At 40.3% G+C, this 22,730-nt stretch overlaps 1 protein-coding gene across 5 annotated transcripts in view; it reads left to right on the forward strand.

Moving 5' to 3' along the window:
• Positions 1-22,730, forward strand: part of LOC140484726 (prolyl 4-hydroxylase subunit alpha-1-like) — an 82,037-nt gene that overhangs the window by 7,257 nt on the left and 52,050 nt on the right. The window contains exon 1 of one of the 5 annotated variants that reach the window (XM_072583502.1): positions 9,562-9,700. The exons of the other annotated variants lie outside the window; for them this stretch is intronic. The gene's annotated coding sequence lies outside the window, so the exon portion shown is untranslated. Of the gene's footprint in view, positions 1-9,561; positions 9,701-22,730 lie in introns of those variants that run through there. 5 annotated transcript variants of the gene reach the window in all.

The following is a 22,730-nucleotide window of genomic DNA, read 5'->3' on the forward strand; positions in this document are numbered from 1 at the left end:
TAGCATTATCTGCTATCCGAAAGCAGAGTATTCCTATGAAACCTTTCGTAAGCTGGAATGGCGTAAAGCGAAGAAGCATTAATTTATATAGGAAAGATTTTGCCTTTTCCCATAAGAGCAAAAATCCTTTTCGGATTTCTTTCAGTTTGCAAAAACAGGTACTAATGTAGGTCTTTCGTAACAGTGAAGTGGCATAAAGTGAACTTTTGAAAAGTGGAGGATACCTGTATCAAGGTACTAGTCCTGTGCCAAAATAGCACTGGTGTATCATCAAAGTAATTACTGTACATACTTACATAAAGGTTTTAAGACTATGTTTTTATTCAAAGAGTATGGAATCGCCATTTACACAAGTAGCATTTTGGATCGGTTAAAAGCCATCCCTTCCTATCGCCTTGCTCTCGTAGAGCTGCCATGTCAGAGACTGAACCTGCCAATTCCAACCCCAAATGTAGCACAAAAGGTGCCAAAAGAACATATGGGACAGCAGGGACTGAACAACTGCTTTCATTGGTGTGCTGTTGTATGATTCTAACAAGTAAATATGCACCAATTTCAGGGCAAGTTTCACTATAAAACTAAAAAATGTAGGAGCAGAAGTAGGCGATTCGATCCATCAAGTCTATTCCATCATCCAATGAAATCAGGGCTGATTTTATAATCCTCATCTCCACTTTTCTGCTTTTTCCCTACATTCCTTGATTAAACCTTTGGCTATCTTAATAACCCAGCTTCAACAGCCCTGTGTGGTAAAGGACTCCACAAGTTCACTACTGTCTGGGAGAAGGAATTCCTCCCTACCTCTGTCCTAAGTGGTTAATTGCTAACTCTGAGATTATGCCCACTGGCTCTAGATTCTCTAATAAGTGCAAATAATGTCTATACATCTATTCTTTTGAGCCCCCTAATAATCTTTAATGTTATTTTATGAGGTCCCCTTTCCTTCCTCCAAACTCCAATGAGTTTAGGCGCAACCTACTCAACCTCTCCCCATAAAAGAACTCTCCATATCTGTGATCAGCCTAGATCTACTGAGAGCCATCTCTGATCTGCCTCCAATGCCAGTATATCCTACCTTAGATAAGGGGACCAAAACTATTGACAGTAATCTAGCTGTGATTTGTCCAGTGCCTTGTATAGTCTCAGCAAGACTTCCCTATTTTTATGTTCCATTTCCTCTGAAATGAAGGCCAACATTCCATTTCCCTTCCATGTTACCTGCTGAACCTTCATGCTATGTTTCTGTGATTTTTGCATTAGCACTCCCAAATTCCTCTACGCTGCAGCTTTCTGTGCACACTCTCCATTTAAATAATATTCAGCTCCTCTATCCTTCCTATCACATTAAAGCATCGATCAGGTTTTTAGTCACTTAACCTGTTTATTTTCCTCTGTAGACTCTTTGTCATTCTCACACTTTGCTTTCCCACCCACTTTTTTGTCACCTGCAAACTTGGAGATGGTGCATTCACTTTTGTCACCCAGATCATTAATAATAATTAAGTAATTAATCATTGGCACATCAGTATTTATAAGTTCCATTCTGATGACGCCTCCTTAACCCAACACTCTATCTTCAGTCTGTCAATTCTCTTTCCATGTTAATGTATTACCCCGATACAAAGTGTTCTTAAGTAGCCTTGTGTGTGGTACCTTATCGAATAATGTTTGGAAGTATATTGTATCGACTGCTCCCCCTTTATCTATCTTATTTGTTATCTTCTCAAATAATTTTAATAAATTAGTCAGGCATGATTTTTCCTTCATGAAAGCCATGTTGATTCTGTTTGACTTTATGTATGCTGAAAATGTGTTGCTGGAAAAGCGCAGCAGGTCAGGCAGCATCCAAGGAGCAGGAGGATCGACGTTTCGGGCATGAGCCCTTCTTCAGGAATGAACAGCTCTGATCTCCAGCATCTGCAGTCCTCACTTTTTCCCTTGACTTTATGTATAGTGAGTTTTGAGAATGTTTGTCGACTGGGTTGAGGTTTTGGACGTAGGTTTGCTCGCTGAGCAGCAAGGTTCATTTCCAGATGCTTCGTTACCCTACTAGGTAACATCTTCAGTGGGCCTCAAGTGAAGCTTCACCCGAGACCCACTGAAGATGTTATCTAGTAGGTGACGAAACATCTGGAAATGAACCTTGCTGCTGAGGGAGCAAACCTACATCCATGACTTTATACATTTCTAAATGTACTGCTCTGTACATCTTTTATAATGGCTTCAAATAAAATTAAGATTTTCCCAATTACAAATGTTAACTGCCCTGGTCTACAGTAACCTGTCTTTTCATTTGTCTTCTATTTGTAATAAGGATGTCACATTGGCAGTTTTCCAATGATTTGGGATTTTCCCAGAATCTGAGGATTCTGGGAAGCTTGTTACCAGTGTATTCACTAGTAGCTACTTCCTTTAATATCTTAGGATGCAACCCTTCACATCCAGGGAACTTTATCAGCCTTTAGCCCCATTAGTTTCTCTAATACATTTTGCTATAGTGATAATTATTGTCTTTATTTCCTTCCACTCTTTGTACCCCCTAATTATTTCGTGTTTGGGAATGGTATTAGTGTCTTCTGTGAAAACATTTATTTACTTCCCCTGCCATTTTCTGGTTCTCCAATATTATTTCCCCTGCCTCATTCTCTAGGAAGCTCTTATTATCTTGCTTTGTATTTCTTGCCAGTTTGCCATCAAAGTTTATTTTCTCCCTTTTCTTTGTTAGTCATCTTTTGTTGGTTTTTGAAACACTTCCAATCTCCCTGCTGTATATAGGAAAGATGTGGTTAAATTTGAAAGGGTTCAGAAAAGACTTATAACAATGTTGCCAGGAGTGGAGGATTTGAGCTAGAGGGAGAAGCAGAATAGTTTGTGGCTTTTTTTCCCCTGAAGCATTGGAGGCCTTATAGAACTTTACAAAATCATGGATAGGATGAATAGCCAAGGTCTTTTTCCCAGGGCAGGGGAGTCCAAAGCTAGAGGACATTGGTTTAAGATGAGAAGAGAGAGATTTAAAAAGGAGCAACATGTTCCTGCACAGGGTGGTGCATGTATGGAATGAGCTGGCAAAGGAAATGGTAGGGGTGGGTACAAAGACAACATTTAAAAGGCATCTTGATGGGTACGTGAATTGGAAGGGTTTAGAGGGGTATGGGCCAAATTCTGGCAAATGGGACTCGATTATTTTAGAATATCTGGTCAGTATGGTTGAGTTAACCGAGAAGGCTGTTTCCACATTAAACAACTCTTATGACTTTTTAGCTTATCACTAACCTTGTCTTATAATATGATGCAGTACTATCATTTACTCCTTTGGTTATTCATGGTTAATGTATCCATTCTTAGAGTGCTTCTCCTCACTAGGATAAATTTTAATGTGAGTCAGGAACTATATTTTTAAGCATCTGCCGTTGTTGGTCAACTGTCTTTTCTGATGTACTCCTTTCCAGTCCCCACCAGCAACTTTGCCATCATTTCTTTGTAATGACTCTTATTTAAGTTTAGTACAACTGTTTCCAGCCCATGTTTCTCATACTCAAACACACTCTCACTGTTATGTGATGTCACCGGTGGGTGGTTGGGTGAGTCACCAAGAGTTTGGTTTTATTTGTCTGAAGAGCGGAGAGGGACTAATGCATGAGGTATGTGAAAAATGAATAGATATTCGGCCTAAAGTCAGTAGTCAACTTTTATGTGTCTGTTTGACTGATTATCTGTTACTTAGGTAAATTAACATACGAATTCAGAGAAGTCAGCTATTTGGCCCCTCAAACCTGTTTCATTATTCAGTAAGATCATGGATGCTAACTTTCACTCCCTTATTTGTAAAGATTGTACCTACTCTGCCTTAATTCTGCATATATGGCAGTAATGTGAAATACTTTAGAACTCTTAATAAACTCCCCTTCCACTGAGACACAGATCTTTGAGTTTAAACCATTCCAAAGACTTGAGCATATAAGCCAGGAGGATGTTTCCATATTGGACTAGGTGGGAGTCTCCCCAGTGAACTGGCCAGGATTTATTTTTCTTAGTTAAGTCCTTCCATGCTTCATTACCTCCTATCTCGGTTACCTCCTTCTGTTCTACAACACACTGCGAGCTGTGCATTGATATAGTTCTGAGGTGATGCTCCCTTCCTTGGTCAGTCCATTTGCTGTCTAAGTCCTAAATCAGGAAATTCCTCCCTTAACCTTGCAAGCTCTCTTCTCATTGTGATGTGAGATCAAGTGTGATGTAAAACCTATCTCATTGACCCATGATTTGGTCACATGTCCTGACATCTCCTTTCGTTCAATTCTTTGTGGCTAATTGCATTCATGTGAAATGATTTGAAAGGTTTTACTATCTTAAAGTTGCTACATAAGTACAAGTTGTTACTTATTATTGGTTTTGATCTCTGGTGCACGTCCAGGTAAATGAGTACTAGTACGTGATTCTGACTAGTTAACTAGAAGCTAGCCATGACAAATGGGAATTGCAGGTTATGTCATGCTTTATTTTTAACTTCAGAACCATTTTAATTTGAGGTCAACACGCCCTTTGCCCTAAAATGCTTGGCCCAACTTCACTTATCGTTGATCAGTATCGCGTCCACCATCTCAAAGATAATTTGGAATGAACTATAAATATTGGCTTTGTCAGAAACTCCTATGTGAATTTAATTTTAAACAATATAAGCTGCAAACTTCAATGTCTAATGCATACTCCAGAATACAGAATGTTAGTTACACCTGATTTACTAATGGTAATTCAAGGTTAAGTTGCTATTTTGCACAAACTGCTCATCCAATCTTCCTATCATTGCAAGTGAAGTAGATTTGGTTAGTCTTTGACCTGTGTCAATCTCTTGGATACTTGATTAATTAAGCACATAACCCTACAATCCTCCAAGAAGGTCCTATCCCTCTCTTGCTTTCTCTAACTATCAGATCACCTTTGGTATTGCTCACTGTAAGTCAAGTGATACACTGTTTACATAATTGAATTATTAGTATTGGCTGGTACAGGCCAACTTATGTGGCAGTTAGCTTGGAGAAATTATCAATGGGGGGAACGTGCTTCTCAATTTTAGGTTTTGGGTGAGATTCATCCACTATTTTAATAGTTTTACATCGATAATGGAGAGCGACTGCAGTATGGCTGTGTGTCATGTGTTTTTAATGTATTAGTATAGATGTGAATAGTTCAGTGCCCTGAACAATGAATGCCCTGTGAGTTGCACAGTACCCTGTGTAACTGGCCCAGTCCTCAAACAGTTTTGCTTTCTGTTTATTGCTTTGTGCTTCCTGCTCCAAAGCCAATTTTCTGCAGCATAACCTAATCTGTGGTTGGTTCCACGTAGCTCTGATAGGTTTACAACCTCATTTGAAGCATCTCACTGAATACCTCGTGGAAATCTGGCAGCACGGTGGCTCAGTGGTTAGTACTGCTGCCTCACAGCGCCAGGGACCTAGGTTCGAGTCCCACCTCGGGCAACTGTCTGTGTGGGTTTCCTCCCACAATCCAAAGTTGTGCAGTTTAGGTGAGTTGGCCACGTTAAACTGCTCATAGTGTTAGGTGCGTTAGTCAGGGGTAAATATAGGTTAGGGGAATGGGTCTGGGTGGGTTACTCTTCGGAGGGTCGGTGTGGACTTGTTGGGCCAAAGGGCCTGTTTCCACACTGTAGGAAATCTAATCTAAAACAATTTCAAATAATATTTACCAGATTTATCAACTTAAATTACCTTTGGAAAGAAGTAACAATTGTGTAATACATAACCTCCTGTTGCTCCATCAGCTTTGACTGTTTTCTGAGATTTAATTTATGAACATTTTCCTGACTGTTGGGCTAGAATTCTTCAGTTTGTGCTTCATTTTCTTTCAAAGAATATTGGTCTCATGTTCATGGTCTTCCTGTTTTCTTCGAGTACGTCTTCAAAATATTTATCAGACCTCAACCAGTAGACTTTGTCTGCTCCATTTCTGGCTTCCTGAAGGATTCTAGAATATGCCTCTTGTATCTTGTACTGTGTGTTAATGTTTTCATTACACGTACAGTACTGATATTTACATATGCTGCAGATTTCTGGGCTGAAATACTTGAGTTTATGTTCAGGCTAATTTTTGAAAGCTGAATAATTAATAATGCTGCTATTTCTTGATTCTTAATATGTATTTCTACATATCCCTTGGTAGGCCCTTTTATAAAAAGAAAATGTTTCTCATTGCATGCATTCAAAGTCTCAGGATACCCCAGTTGTTGTGTGGCTCAGAGGCAAGAAGGCTGAGCTGAGGAATCCAAATATGCAATAATTCAGTAATGAAATATAACTGACTTGCCTGACCAAATCAAACTGTTATTGCCCATTGACGTCTCGAAGGAACTCTTAAAAACAGAAGATTCGTGTGATGGGCAACCTGTTTGTGACATAATTCCAAGTGACCCCATTTATGTAGATATAACATGATAATGTTAAGTTGGAAATCCAATATCATCCAGCTATCTCCCTCAGCCCAGAAGGGTGTATACGAAGGAATTCCAACAGGACTTCCAAAAAAATTAATAAGCTGCTGAAGCTGTCAAAAAAACAATCAACTGTAAAATTTTCATTGACCAACTTTATTGATTGAGTTTTTTTTTTGAAGAATTAATGAAGAGGATTAATGAGAGCAGAGCAGTGGACGTGATTTTATATGGACTTCAGTAATGCAGTTGATAAGGTTCCTCATGGTAGACTGGTTAGCAAGGTTAGATCTCATGGAGTACAGGGAGAACTAGCCATTTGGATACAGAACTGGTTTGAAAGTAGAAGACAGAGGGTGGTGGTGGAGGGTTTCAGACTGGAGACCTGTGACCAGTGGTGTGCCACAAGGATCGGCGCTGGGTCCACCACTTTTCATCCTTTATATAAATGATTTGCATGTGAATATAGGAGGTATAGCTAGTAAGTTTGCAGGTGACACCAAAATTGGAGGTGTAGTGGACAGCGAAGAAGGTTACCTCAGAGTACAACGGGATCTTGATCATATGGGCCAATGGGCTGAGGAGTGGCAGATGGGGTTTAATTTAGATAAATGTGAGATACTACATTTTGGAAAGGCAAATCCAGGGCAGGACTTAATGGTAAGGTCCTAGGGAGTGTTGCTGAACAAAGAGACCTTGGAATGGAGGTTCATATCTCCTTGAAAGTGGAGTCGCAGGTAGTTTGGATAGTGAAGAAGGCGTTTGGTACGCTTGCCTTTATTGGTCAGTGCATTGAGTATACGAGTTAGGAGGTCATGCTGCCGCTGTACAGGACATTGGTTAGGCCACTTTTGAAATACTATATTCAATTCTGATCTCCCTGCTATAGAAAGATGTGAAACTTGAAAGGATCTGGAAAAGATTTATTAGGATGTTGCCAGAGTTGGAGAGCTATAGCGAGAGGCTGTATAGATTGGGGCTATATTCCCTGGAGTGTTGGAGGCTGAGGGATGACCTTATAGAAGTTTGTAAAATCTGAGGGGCACAATAGGGGGAATAGCCAAGGTCTTTTCCCCAGGACAGGCGAATCCGAAACTAGAGGGCATAGGTTTAAGGTGAGAGGGGAAAGATTTAAAAGGACCTGAGGGGTAACCTTTTCATCCAGAGGGTGATGCATGTATGGAATGAGTTGCCAGAGGAAGTCATGTCTAGATTAGATTACCTACAGTGTGGAAACAGGCCCCCCAGCCCAACAAGTCCATGCCAACCCGCCGAAGTGCAACGCACCCAGACCCACTCCCCTACAATCGCCCCTTCACCTAACACTAGGGGCAATTTATCACTGCCAATTCACCTGACCTGCACGTTTTTGGACTGTGGGAGGAAACCAGAGCACCTGGAGGAAACCTACGCAGATACGGGGAGAATGTGCAAACTCCACGCAGTCAGTCGCCTGAGGCGGGAATTGATCCCGGGTCTCTGGCGCTGTGAGGCAGCAGTGCTAACCACTGTGCCACCGTGCTGCCCATGTAGGTGGGTACAATTACAATATTCAAAAGGCTTCTTGATGGGTATCTGAATAGGAAAGGTTAAGGGGGATATGGGTCAAATGCTTGCAAATGGGACTAGATTAATTTGAATGTCTGGTCGGTGTAGATGAAATGAACAGGAGGGTCTATTTCCATGCTGTCCAGCTCTATGACCGTAAGTAGTCAATGCTGGATCATGAAATGTAAGAGTAGAAATGGGCCATTCAGCCCATCGAGTCTACTACCATTCACTGAGATCATGGCTGATCTGATCATCCTCAACTCCGTGTCCCTGCCTTTCTTCCCCCCACTGTTGCTACCCCTTCATGATTAGAAATCTGTCTACTCAGTCTTAAATATACGTAATAACCCAGCTTCTATTGTCTCTGGGTGAGGAATTCATACAATTCATTAACTTCCGAGAGAAGAAATTCCTCCTCATCTCTGGCTTATGGGGGAAAGAACCTCTCATTAGCGACATTCTTAACCTCATGTAAGAATCTTGTCTGTTTCAATATAGAACTTTGGGTGGGCCACTTTTGGAATACTGCATTCAGTTCTGGTCTCACTGCTATAGAAAATATGTTGTTCAACCTTAAAGGCTTCAGAGAAGATTTACAAGGATGTTGCCGGGGTTGGAGCTAAAGGGAGGGGCTGAATAGGCTGGGGCTATTTTCCCCGGATCGGAGGCTGAGGAGTGACCTTGTGGAAGTTTATAAAATCATGAGGAGAATGGGTAGGGTGAATAGACAAGGTCATTTTCCCAGGATTGGAGAGATCAAAACTAGAGGGCATAGGTTTTAAGGTGAGGGGAAAGATATAAAAATGACTTAAAGGGGCAATGTTTTCACACAGATGGTGGTGCATGTATGGAATGAGTTGCCAGAGGAAGTGGGCAAAAGTGAGGACTATAGATGCTGAGATCAGAGTCTAGATTAGAGTGGTGCTGGAAAAGCACAGCAGGTCAGGCAGCAACCGAGGAGCAGGAAAATCAACGTTTCATGCAAAAGCCCTTCATCAGGCTTTTTGCCGGAAACATCGATTTTCCTGCTCCTCAGTTGCTGCCTGACCTGCTGTACTTTTCCAGCACCACTCTATGCCAGAGAAAGTGGTTGAAGTTGGTACAATTGCAACATTTTAAAATGCATCTGGTTGGGTATATGAAAAAGAAGGGTTTAGCAGGATCTGGGCCAAATGTTAGCAAGTGAGACTAGATCAATTTGGGATATCTGGTCAGCATGGATGAGTTGGGCCATAAGGTCTATTTCCTTGCTGTATAACTCTATCACTCTAATAAGGTCTTCTGTCATTCTTCTAACTTCCAATGAACTTGATTCGAAAACAATCTGAGGAGAAACTGTGCAGTTCCTGTTACCCAGTTTGAACGGCCTGGAAACTTAAAATCCAGAGCTCTGACCAAGACCCAGAGCCCTGAATCCTTGACTGTGCTGTCCCTCTCCACATAGATGTTGCCAGACCTGCCTAGCATTCTCTGCTTTTATTCTTGTGGGCAACACATCAGTCAAGCCAGAGGAAAGATTGTTTCTCTTTCTCTCTCTCTCTCTCTGGGAAGTATGGGAATGGGTTAATTATTTGGACAGAGTGAGGAGCTCCCTCCCACAGTCTCATGCAGAGGTTCAGTGTAAAAGCTGTTAGTGAGTGAGTGTTCAGCGAGCTGGTGTGTTACCCCACAGCACCCTCTTCACAGCATCTGCCGCTTGAACAGGTAAAATTCTCAACATTTTCTCTGCAGCCCCATCTCTCTCTGTCTCTTTTCCCCACCCCCTTCTCTGTTTGCTTCCCATTAAATAACCCCTGACTCGGGCTCTGACTGAGGTTCGCCTTTCAGCGTCTTTGAGTTTGGCCTCTCCCAGCGCGACGTCAGTGATTTTGTTTCCACCAAAAAAAGGAAAGAAAGTTCTTGTCTAGTTTGAGGACAGGCTCGGGAGTTGCGCTTCAACACCCAGTCCCGAACATCGCGTGACGTCCCAAGATAGCCCCAAATATCAAACCAAAAAAAAGAGACGAGAATAACTCCAAGCAAAAAGAAGCTTGTTTAATCTGCATTTTTCAGCCAACTTTCTTTTTTAAAAAAAGCGTGGGTTGTGGGGTAGGGATACTTTGCAAACATTTCCAGCATTTCATTACGGTAGAGGAAAGGTATTCAACCGCGAGGCTGTTGAATTGCATTTTGCTCTTGCCTTTTAGATAGGAATTAAATGTAACTTTAACATTTTATCTTGCAAACTTATGCCCACAATGGCATGCTGTGTAACGGTGGGCCACTGGTTTTGATTCGGAAGAGTTTTTCTAAGGATCTATTCTGGGTTGTGGTAATGAGGGGGATGGAGATTGGAGGGGGGGGGGAGAGGATAGGGAACTGGAGTACGTGGCAGCCTCACTGCCTCCCCTCCCCAGTGCTGTTCACGTCTTTCTGACCCAGGGCGATGTTGGAATCTGCACGTTTCCCTACACCGTGTGGTCATACTTCCACATCTGCAGCACGAGGAAAAGCTGCCATTTGTGATCTTCATAACTGCTGCAAGGGCTACTTAATCCAAATGGAGGCGAGCCACGTTGCATCATTGCTTTTTTCCCCCCTCCCCTCGATCTTAATTTAGCTTTTCCGGCAACCATACCTAATTTAATCAAGAGCTGGATCTAAATTAGCAACCCAACATCCCTTTACCCCCATCTTGTCTAGACTAATGTAGGATTGATATGTATTTCTGATTTCCCCATATTTCTCATCCCAAGAAAAGGATTTGTTATGCACTTAATGATTTTGTCTCCAAAGCAATTGAGGTAATATTGTGTGCTGAAATTGTATTATTATTGCCATTCTTGAATGACCAACTTGATGTTGAACATTGTCCATTTTGCTTTGGAAAACAATTTGCTTCTTTTGAACAGGCAAAGAACTGCCTGATTCTTGAAAAAAATACAGAACGATGCAGAGAGTCTGCCCTCCAACTTTCTGCTAATTTGTAAATGCTTTGTGAGTGCATTTTGAAGGTTTTTAAAAAAAAACCCAGACACAGCAGAGATCCACATTTCAAGGGTCAACAGATTTGCTGTTGGAGTAAATAAGTGAGTTCCTGCAATGGTGGGGAGCTGACACACTGGTCTAGGGAACCCACAACTGAACAGCAAATACGCGAAATGTGCAAAGCGTCCAGCTGGTTGCAGTATTAATGATTACTTTCTTTCTGAATAGATAGATGGTACAAAATAATTCTACAGTTTCTTTTCACTAAATCCCGCCCTATTTACTGTAAAATTGATTTTGCGGTGTCTTTTTCCTCTTTAGCTTTCACATTATTTTCCCTTTCAAGACTGTAATCCCATTGAGTTTATACCATAGCACGTTGTATGTTCCAGAGTTTATACCATAGCACGTTGTATGTTCCAGAGCCTGGTTGGATATTATTGTCTCAAATGACTTTCTAGTTTAGATATTAATAATGTGCCTGAATTCTCAACAATATCTCAAGAATGAGGATTAATTTAGATATAAATCTTAATCCATAGAAAGAAGTGGCTATGGTTAGTGTTATTGCTTCTAAATAAGTCTTTTGATCAAGCAAATTATTCAACTTGACTGCTGTGAGAATTCTTGTGCTGTGTCACATGGTTGAGGTCAAACCCTAACATTTTAGTCGAGCTCTGAAGGAATTGCTATGACATTGGATGTGCTATCCTTCCATGAAACCCAAGGCCCTGACTTGATCAGGTCAATGGTAAAGATTATATTGTGATGTTTTTGAAGGATTACAGGGTATTTTCTCTGTCCTGCTAACATTCTGCCTTCAACGAACACTACCAAAACCAGAATACATATAGAGTACCTCAAATCTAATTGTCGAAAAACCTGACACTTTTCACGTCAATTTTAATAGAGTAAAACTTTTTTTAAAAAAGACAACTGGACACTTGGCTGGGTCTTGCATTGCATGTGTGACTCCAGACTAGTTAGTGGCTCTGTGTACTGCTTCAGCCCACACTGGACCCCACCCAACCTAGCTTAACCTGAAGTATTCACAGTCTGAGCCACCTGATCTAAAATCCAGAGATATCCAAAATCCAGTATGGCCTTTCACTGAGGATTTTGTACTGTAGCCATAGGTGACTTCACTTCAAATAAATTCAGAAACACATTGTTCAGAAACATTGATAATGTCATAAGGCATTGTATAAATGCAGTTGAGAGTGTGGTGCTGGCACAGCACGGCAGGTCAGGCAGCATCCGAGGAGCAGGAGAATCGATGTTTCGTGCAAAAGCCCTTCTAGTTTCCTGTTCATTGAAGTTTCCTGATGAAGGGCTTTTGCCCGAAGCATCAACTCTCCTGCTCCTCAGATGCTACCTGAACTGCTGTGCTTTTCGAGCACCACACTCTCGACTCTAATCTTCAGCATCTGCAGTCCTCACTTTTTCCTAATTGTATAAATGCAGTTCTATCAAACTAAATTAATTAATGTTCATCTTAATATTTCCACTTGTGCAACTCAGTTTGTATAGCTGGCTACAGTATTGTTTGAGGAGCTGCATCTGGGGAAAGATAGGAAACTTGTAAGACCTAAAGCCAGCCAAAGTATCATGTATCAGAGTTCCTTGAATTCATTCATAACCTGTTTGGCAAGGGGCCGTTAGCCCAGACTGTATTAATTATTACTTAATTGGTTATTTTAAAGACAGAATCTTAGCTTTTTATATGTGTACTTCATGTGAATACGATTTAACTCAGCTGGACTTGCTCTTGCAAGGATGTAGTAAGAGACTTAAGTGATGACTAAAAGTGTAAGGATAGAAATGTTTTATTTAAATTTTTTAAAATGATGTGTAGATCTGGGATGTGTCAGTGTGAAGGGGAAAGTATCAGAGAACAACTTAGCTTTAGGCTAGTTATGGTGCCTAGTCTCAGACTGGAACTGATGTGGAAACAGTCCATCAATCCACAATGACTGTACTTCAAAGTATTTTATCGGCTGCATGGGGTTTAGGGATGTCCTGGAGTCATGAAAGGAGCTATTTATTTGCAAGTCTTTGTTATTTATTTAATTAAACTACAAATGCTTATTGGTGAAATCACCAGAAAGAAGTGTCAAAATTTTGAATACTTGTATTTATGTACCACATTATTATGCCAGTGATAAACCTCAAGATCTTTTGTTACAATTGAATACCATTGTAGTATACCCTTTATATAGTGAAGACTGGAGATATTCTGCACCAGCTAAGTCCCACAAACAGTAATGAAGTGGAAAACTTTTTAATCTGGTTAAAGTTTCCTTTAACTTGGTTGCACGTCCTTTGAACAAGAATACTGCCAAAAGAAAATGATAGGTTGAGTGAACTCGCGTCTATTCCCAGTTGATGGTACTAAGCCATTTGAGCAGGTGGTCTGGTCACACTGGTGGGTGATGAAGTCAAATTACATAATATAGTGACAGAAACATAAAGCATAACTTCAGGAAGGTAGAAGCCTAACTTCAGGAAGGTACTGTGCCCCAGACACAGTATTTTCTAAATAGTAACTTTATAATTAACCTGAATTATACTGTTTTATTCAGAAGTATCGATTTATGTAGCATATAAATACACATCTTCTCTTGAATCAATGTAATTAGAGCTGCTTTAGTTCTCACTCGCACATCTGTTTATAATCTTGGAATAATTTTACACAAGTCCCTTTTTGGGAAAGTTTTGATATGGTCATGAGCTGTATGAAAAGAGGAACTGTAGTTTTACATAGACCCACTCTTGGGTATTCAACATGCCGGCAAATATTCAGAGACTTGGAGACAGGTTCAGTGCTAAAACTGAGAGGAAGTTGAAAATTAATGGGAGGGAGGACAGAGAAAGGGTAAACATAAGGACTTGGAGATTTAAAAAATTGTATCGTACATGGATAGGAAGTCTAATTTATTAGAATCTGAAGCAGGATGATATTTCACTTTTTTAGAATATGTCACATTTGACACTAAATGAAGAGTCTGAAGAGTTTTGACTCAACACAAACTCTGTTTTTACCTCTCCACAGATGCTTCCATAACTGTTGAGTTTCCCCTAGCATTTTCTGCATTTTAATTCTTAGGATTCCCAATTCTTAGTTGTTGGAGCCCAAAATTTTTTATTTAAAGAAAATTTTTTATTTTGCATTCCTCTTAACTATAAAAATAGCCCAACAGTGCTATACATTGTGTATGGAAGATGGATTTCTTGAGTTAAGCATTATGTTGTGATTCTGTCGGTCTCATTAGACATATTGCCTTTTCAAATTAGTTTTTGCATGTTGCTTTGCATTGCTGTCTGTAGTTGGTTAGTCATTTTGACATGGAAAGCTTGAATATAAAGCTTCCAGACAGCAAAATTATCTTGGGGCAATTCAAGGAGAAAGCAAAATAATAATTATTCAATTCATTTTGCAAATTCTGCTCATTGTTTTTTTTTGCATTTTGATTGTGACTGTTGATGAGCTCAACAAATAAAAAGCTCCAGTTTTCAGGTATTAATGAGAAACACAGCAGTCTCAAAAATGTGAAATAAACACTGGATTAAAATTTCATCTTTGATTTTATATGCCAAGCTATTTTTCTGTTATCCAGTCAATTTCTGGAGTCTAGGCTTTATCCAAACTGGAGCCAGGCTCCTGCAGAGGAATACAAAATTGAAATTTGGTCCTTGCTGGTAAAGGGATTAATAACAAAGTGTTTGAGCAGATGAGGATTAAAAAAATTTCATAAGTTCAAAATTCAAGGTTTCCTCCAATTATTATACCTGAGCTGCTATGATTGGATTAAATCTGCGTAATTCAGTCTGAATTAAGTTTCCTGTGTGTGTGTGTGTGTGTGTGTGTGTGTATATATATGTATATATTTATACAAAGGTGTAGCTTAGTGCACTATTTTAGGACATTCTTTTCCTACTCATTTTTAATAAAAAGTCTTGCAATTCAATAATGCTTTTCATGACCTCCAGCATCTCAAAGTAATTATAACAATAAAATACCGTTGGAGCTTCAACACCATTGCAGTGTGGGAATGTTGGCAGCCATTCTGCACATAGCAAGTTCCCACAAACAACAGTGTGACAAAGACCAGGTAATTAATTTTTCTAATTTGGAAGATGGGATTTATACTGGCCCCACTCTTGCTGAAATCATGCCATGCAATCCTTCATACTGCTTAGAGAACAAATGGGGGCTTGGGGTCAGTATTTGATTTGAAAGGCAGCAGCCCTGAGTCAGCATTCCTTCAGTAACTTGATTTGTGTGTTTGAGTCTCAGAGAATGGAACCTGAAGGCCAGAAGATTTGTATCGCTGGAGATTGGATGTATTTTGAGGTTTAGGAATTAGAAATGTTCCTGAAACGTTATGATTTCTGATAGGGAAGATATATTTTACTTGTTGATCTTGGGCTGCTCTGCAAGGGTTTATGAAGGCTTTATGTTTGAGGGTCTTTTATGGACAGGAGTACATCACCTAAATCCTTAAAGGTAGACAAGTTCAGTTAAATCATTGCTAGTCTGTACCTCAATTCTATTGATTGTCCTTTGCTTTCTATCCTGATGTCCTTTTCTAGTACGACAGTCTCTTTTGAAAATTTTACTTTGTACATCACCTATTGCCTTCAGAAGGGGAGAAGGTACTTCATCTCTTCGTTGCCCATTGTGTATAAAGTTGCATCCTGATTTCACTGCTGAGTGGCCAAGCTCTAACCCTGAGATTTTGTCCCATTTTCCTAGTCTAGCCCAACAGATGAATCATTTTTCAGTATCCGTCATGTTGAACAACTTGATCATTATCAGATTACCTGTCTCCTACCTAGCTGCAGATAGTATTGCACAGGTATGTAGTAGGGGACTGAGCTGATAAGGGAGGCCTGTACGTCAAAGAATCACACAGAAGGTGGCTATTCAGCCTAATTGGTCAGTGCTGATGTTTACACTCCAGATGATTCCCCTCCTATACTTTTTTTTTCTTCACTTAACTATAGAGTGTAGAAAATGGGAATAATAGTAGGCCATTTGGTTCGCCCAGCCCTACACTATCATTCAACTAGATTTATCTTCCACCCCCAAGCCAATTTTCTGCATTATCCCCATACCTCTTAATGTCTTTAGTATCCAGATCCATAACCCCATTAACAACTTTTCCTCTAGTCCTTTCTTGTCCTCGTGTTTCTCACTTGGGTCAGAGCTCCAGCAGATTCAAGAGAATATCTTACAGCACCTAGTCTTCCTGCTCAAATTCCCACCCAGTACTGATCTACATCCTCTCAAAATCATAGTGAAGCTTGTTTTCTGTTATATAGTGCCCATCCAAACTAAGTTTAACTTAGTTGACTCATGATTTGCTCAGTGCCCCCTCAAAACATGAGCTGAGCACTCTCCAGTTTTTTTTCTTAACTAATAGCTGTACTGTACAGCAGTAATCTTCTTCAGGTCAGAGATGAAACCAGAGATTTAGCTGGTAAATGATCCAGTGGTGCTACCCAAAGAGCAAACATTCCCCTCCATCCAAACCACACCAGGAACATACTTAACTGATCAGTCATCTCAAGGTAATTGGTAGGCTGTTGCTGTGTGCAATATGGCTACTACTTTATCAGTCTGTAGCCAGTACTGTCAGCACTTCAGAATAATTTGCTGGATTTGAATCAAGTTTTTTTTTCCTCATCTTTATCAAAGTTGGTTCTAAAAAAACAACTTTGTGTGACTGAATGAAGTAACACTGATGCAGAGTGGTCTCCCTTTCACAATAAGCGTTAAATGTATGAGTGTCATACAATATGACCTGCAGGCCAACGTGACTTTGTTTTATTGTGATACCAAACTGCAGAATTGATTTCACAGCTGTTGCTCTGCACAGTTGACACTTATTTGTGTAACTTTGATTTATTTGTCAGAAGTTTAACCTTATTTTGATCTCTTTGCTATTAGGAGCTTACTATCAGACCAACAGATGTATATAAAATGCTGATGGAATTCTGCAACATTTTCACAAGCCCCATTCTTTAATATTGATTTTTGATTATAAAAATCTGTTATAAATAACCTCTGTACTAAGATTGGTACACTATGCATTTTAAAATAAGGTGCATTGCTTCTAGATCACTCATTAAAAAGGTAATTCAGAAATACCTTGCAACTTTTAAAAATTCATTCGTGGGATTTGGGTGTTGCTGACTGGTTAGCATTTTCATTGCCCATTCTTAGTTGCCCATGAGAAGGTGATGGTGAGCTGCCATCTTGAACCACTGAGTGCACCCACTAAGGGTTGACCCACAATGCTGTTAGCGAGGAGAATCCAGCAGTTTGACCTAGTGATGGTGAAACAACAGCAATATATTTCCAAGTCAGGATAGTGAGTGGCTTGGCTAGAATTTTGTAGGTGGTGGTGTTCCCATGTATTTGTTGTCTTTGTTATTCTAGATGGAAGTGGCTGTGGATTTGGAAGGTGCTGTCTGAGGATCTTTGATGAATTTTTGAATGACACCTTGTCAATAGTACACATTGTTGCCACTGCGCTTTGGTGATGAAGACACTAGATGTTTGTGGATGTAGTGCCAATCCAGTGTGCTGCTTTGTCCTGGATGGTGTTAAACTTCTTGAGTGTTGTTGGAGCTGCACACCATCCAGGCAAGTGGGGTTTATCCCACCACAGTTCTGACTTCTGACTTGTAGATGATAGACAGGATTGGGGAGTCAGGAGATGAGTTACCTGCCACAGTATTCCTAGCCTCTGACCTGCTCTTGCAGCCACTGTGTTTACGTAGTGAGTCCAGTTGAGTATCTGGTCAATGATAACCCCTTGGATGTTGATAATGAGGGATTCAGTGATGGTAAAGGGTGGTGATTAGATTGACCATCTCCAACAAAATAACAATGTCTGGCATTTGTGGAGCATGAATGTTACTTAGTACTTGACAGCCCAAGTCTGGATATTGTCCACATCTTGTTGCATTTGAACATCGACTGCTTCAGTATCTGAGGAGTCGCAAATGGTGCTGAACATTATACAATAATCAGCAAATGTCTCCACTTCTGAACTAATGATGGAAAGAAGGTAATTGATGAAGCAGCTGAAGATGATTGGGCCTTGGACACTACCCTGAGGAACTCCTGCAGAGATATCCTGGAAATGGCTGACCTCCAATAACCACAGCCATCTTTCTTTTTGCCAGGAATTACTCCAACCAGAGAGTTTGTTCTCTGATACCTGTTGATTCCAGTTTTGCTAGGGCTCCACAATCTGTTGAATATGGCCTTTATCTCAATGGCTGTCACTCTCACCTCACCTCCATGTTTGAACCAAGGCTGTAATGAGGTCAGGAGCTGAGTGGCCCTGGCAGAACCTAGACTGGGCTTCACTGAGCAGAAATACATTTAGTGTCATAGAGTTATACAACACAGAAATAGACCCTTCTGTCCAACTTGCCTGCGTCGACTAGATATCCTAAACTGATGTAATCCCATTTGCCAGCATTTGGCCCATGTCCCTCTAAACCCTTCCTATTCATGTACCTATCCAGATGCCTTTTAAATGTAATTGTACCTTCCTCCACCACCACCTCTGGCAGCTCATTCCATATACACATCACCCTCTGCATGAAAACATAGCCCTCATCTCGCATTCAAATCTTTCTCCTTTTACCTTTAAACCTATGTCCTCTAGCTTTGGACTTCCCTACCCTGGGTAAAAGACCTTGGCTATTCACCCTAACTACGCTCCTCATAACTTTATCAACCTCTATAAGGTCACCCCTCAGCATCCAGTACTCCAGGGTACAAAAATCTCGGCTGTTTCAGCCCCTCTCTATTGCTCAGACCCACCAATGCTGGCAGCATCTTTTATAAATCTTTTCTGAACCAGTTCAAGTTTAACAGCATCTTTCCTATAGCAGGGAGACCAGAATGTTTAATTTGCAGTGGCTATTTCCTGGCGAAAGAGAATTTGGGTTGTTTCTGCTCAGCAACATTTGTATTTCACAGATTCAATTAAATTAATTTCCACTTGAATGAATGTTGTTACCAGTTTATTAAGTAACGTTCTCATCACACAAGTGCCAGACAATGTCCATCTCTAACAATTGCCCCTTGACATTCGACGGCATTACCATCATTGAATACCCAACTATCAATGTCGTGGATGATATTATTAATAACTGGACTAGCCATTTAAATAATGATTTTTTAAAAAATCCCTCCATCAAATGCAGGGCTTTGTGAATTCTCTGTTCTTTTGTGGAAACGTCAGTTTAACTTTACTGTGCAAATCCTTGTGCCATATGGCCACCCCATGAAATTATGTATCGTATTTCTGCTAAGAATCTAGCAATAAAAGTTTTTTTTCTCCATAAACTATCAGTATTGGATGGATTAATAAAATCTAGCTTTTTCAAGTTTGCTTGTGGGATCTTTTGTCAACTGTGCCCTCTTTGAACAATGCATAGAAACACTGCAAAAAACAAGGGAAACTATAACATCCGTTGAGAGGGAGATCTTGTGTTCAATGTGCCCTTGCCATATTCATGCAAGAACAGTTACGAAAGCTAACATTCTCTTTCTCCATACCTTCTATCTTGCTGTGCTTCAAATTCTTATCTAAATTCCTTTTAAAAGGAGGGACAGGAAATTTCACGTAATTGAAGCTCTGAGTGTTGGATTACAAAAGGTCATGTTATCACCTAGGCTCAGTTGGGATATTGCGATTAATCAAAGCTGTATTCTGTAACGTTCCAGAGTTCTGTGAAGCATGCTGTACTAAACTGAGAATGAGAGAAATCCCTTGGAAGGTTTGTGAAATTCTAGTGTTACAAAACTGCGTTCTCATTTCCCTCAACCCTGGTCCCAAGTGTGCAGTTTTGGCAGAAAACAAGCAGAATTCTTTTCTTCACAGTTAACCCCACCTCCTTACCCACGTGTTCATTGCTAATTGGAGACTAAACAAATGAGCATTGCAGATATGGAAGAGTGGCCTTGTGCTGAAGGGATCCCAAGGGATGAGAGCCATGATTTCTGTATCAATTTTCTTCCGTTGTACAGTGCAGAACTATTCAATAGGTGAAGACATAAGAGTACTAACTGAGAATGTGTCACCACTGCACTGTTGTATGAACAGAGCCAAACTATTTAGACCTTTAATTTGTAGCAATTGGTTGATTCGAGAGAGAGAAGAGCATTATTTCTTTGCATGTAGCCCATTGCTGCTTTGATATCATTTCTGTTGTACTGGTATGCTCGCATTGGAATTAGTTCTGTCCTGCATTCCACTGAGATTAAGGGCTGTTCAACACCGTATTAGTGGAGTGTCTGAAAGAGAGCACACTGTGTTATATGACAAGAATAAAGTGTTACGAAGCTGGAGATCTGAAATAAACGCTCAGGACATCTGGCTGATTAGATTTGAGAGTAGTTTGCTTCACGATGTTAATAATTTATGAAAGCAAAATACTGCAAATGCTGGAAATTAGAAACAAAAATGGGAAAAGAAAGAGACTAGCATTAATATAGTACTGTTCCCAACTGCTGATGACACAGAACACTTTTCTAACCAACTAAATGTTGTTGAAGTGCAGTGTCTGTTGTAACCTAAGAAACATGGCAGTAGGCTTGCTCACAGAAGCTCCCAAAAGCAGAAATGTGACAATGACTGGATATTTATTTCTCTTTTAGTTCACTTGGTTGAGTGAAAGATATTGGCCAGGGCATCAGGGTGAACTCCACAGCTGCACTTTGGGCTAGTGCTGTGGAATCTTTTACATTAATTTGAGAGGCCAGGTGTAGCCATGATTTAAAGTCTCATCTGAAAGTTGGTACCTCCAACAGTGCTTAGGTACCCTTTTGAGCTGTGTTGGAGGGTCAACATTAATTTTTGTGCTCAAGTCCTGAGCTTGGACATGACACTGAGGCTTAGGTTGAACCATAACTGACAGAATTGCTGGAAGCACTCAGCAATTGAGCAATCCCTGCAGAGAGAAACATTAACAGACTGGCAATGGGCTGTTTTGCTTTCCTTTTCATCAAAATACTTTCACCACTTCTATAACCTACCCCTAACTCCAGAGCCGTATTCCCCATCTTGCAACTTCTGATCGTCCAGCTGCATTTGTGTTTCTTTCCTTCCTCCATCCTCCTCTTCCCCCCCCCCCGCCCCAGCACACACTCGGCCACGTACATATTGATAGCGGTCTCCCTTGTCATTATTGTCTTGCATTCTGCAGTTTTCCTCCCAAATGTACACGTCTTAGCTTTTTCAAATGGCTGACTAGCTCACTCCCCCATTGCTGCTTTATTTCTGCTTCCTCACATGGCAAGTGACCTCGGACATTTCCAACATTTAAAGGCGTAATACAAATGCAATTTGTTAACTGCAAAACCGCAGTTTCTTTAGGTGCTAAGATCGATCGTGGCTTTTCTAATTCTCAATGACTTAATGGGCCATGTAATTGCTGATATAAGTCCAATCATTCATGACTCAAATAGACTGATAGTCTGGTAACTGCTGCTGTCAATGGTAATGGATCATTTAAAATGAATGCCTTAACTCCTGAATTAAAATAATAACAAAGAACATCAGATGAACACCTTAATGGTGGCAAATTTCTTTAATAGACTTGTGTACTGCACATCCTCTACATCAGTATTCTCATTGCACAGAAAATGACAGTTTGAGATTTTCGTTTTTGATATATTGTACTGGTACCTCACTATTGCTCCCTTCCAAGGTATGACTTACAAAATTCCAAATGGATGAATGGGCCTTAAGGAGTAATGGTGCTGAAGGCATTGTATCTGATCTAGACAAGTAAAGCTTGCCAAATATTTTGGTGAAATTACTGATCATTTCAGTTGCAGAAGAGAGAAGATAATGCAGAGTTTAGTTGCAAAGGTTGAGGAATATGAGGAACACATGGTCCCAAGAAAGAATGGAATTTGGGCCATTTTAGCAGTCAAAAAGGAAAACGGTAGATATTTAGCGAAAGAAGAAGGCTAAACTACGGGGTGATGTAGAATGTGTTTGAATTTTGAGACCAGTTTGATTGTCTGTGATGGTTCAGTTTTTGTTTCTAATTCATAATTCACTCCTCTTTTCTTTCCAAGCCAATGACGACTTCATTAGTAAGATTTTGACATGTTAAAGGGTCTGCACATGTCGAAACGTATATGTGACACAGCATTCATTGAAGTTCTGTACTTAAAAATATCCATGTCGGCATACAGTAGTTAGCCTGATTCTGACAGCCTTAGACTTCTGCTGAGTGTTTGCAATGATAAAACAAAACTGTTCCTGCTTGTAAACAGATTGGGACAGATTTAAATCCTTTGGCAAAAGGAGCAAAGATGAGATAATACAAATTTTCTTCACACATAGCAAGATTTAGTGTATGGAATACACTGCCTGAATAGTGTAGTGGAGGCCGCTTCAATTGAGTCATTCAAGATGACATGGTTATCTAATAAGAAGCAATCGTCTTCTGCACCATTACAGTTCTGTGAAGCTGGTCTTGCAACTTATTGCTGTCTGTGGGATCATGCTCTGCACAAGATGACCAGCCCCAACCAGTTGCATGGAAATATTTACCTAAAGCAAATGCAGGCCTGCAGATTTGAGAGAGATGTAACGAAGCATTAAATAAATATGACTGCAATCTTTCTATCACAGTTGCTGCATGCTAGCAGGCAGATTTACAAGCAAGAAACCACAAGCAGGAGGGGTGTGTTACAACAGGCGTTCATATGCACAGAACAGCA

This window comes from Chiloscyllium punctatum, chromosome 13 (assembly GCF_047496795.1).
Source record: "Chiloscyllium punctatum isolate Juve2018m chromosome 13, sChiPun1.3, whole genome shotgun sequence".
In the NCBI taxonomy this organism is placed as follows: Eukaryota; Metazoa; Chordata; class Chondrichthyes; order Orectolobiformes; family Hemiscylliidae; genus Chiloscyllium; species Chiloscyllium punctatum.